Source organism: Merops nubicus, unplaced genomic scaffold, assembly GCF_000691845.1.
Source record: "Merops nubicus isolate BGI_N331 unplaced genomic scaffold, ASM69184v1 scaffold44647, whole genome shotgun sequence".
Taxonomy (NCBI): domain Eukaryota; kingdom Metazoa; phylum Chordata; class Aves; order Coraciiformes; family Meropidae; genus Merops; species Merops nubicus.
The window spans coordinates 14467-14697 of record NW_008621778.1 but is presented as its reverse complement, the minus strand read 5'-3'; positions in this window follow the sequence as shown (position 1 = coordinate 14697).

Below are 231 nucleotides of genomic sequence, written 5' to 3'. Positions count from 1 at the left end.
CGCCGTGGCCGCCAGGCCGGGCACAGCACCTGCGCCCCGTGCTCACGGGCCGGGGTGCTGGTGGAGCACCCATCAGCTCAGCAATCCCGCTTCAGCTTCCACAAGCAGGAGCAGCGCCGGGGCTCCCCTTCCCCGCTGTTGCCTTCTCCTGGGAGTCTCCGGCTGCCTCGTGGGCTTCAGCTTCAGCAGCAGCTGATGAGTGGGGCTGCACTGTCCATCTGGTGCAGTCAC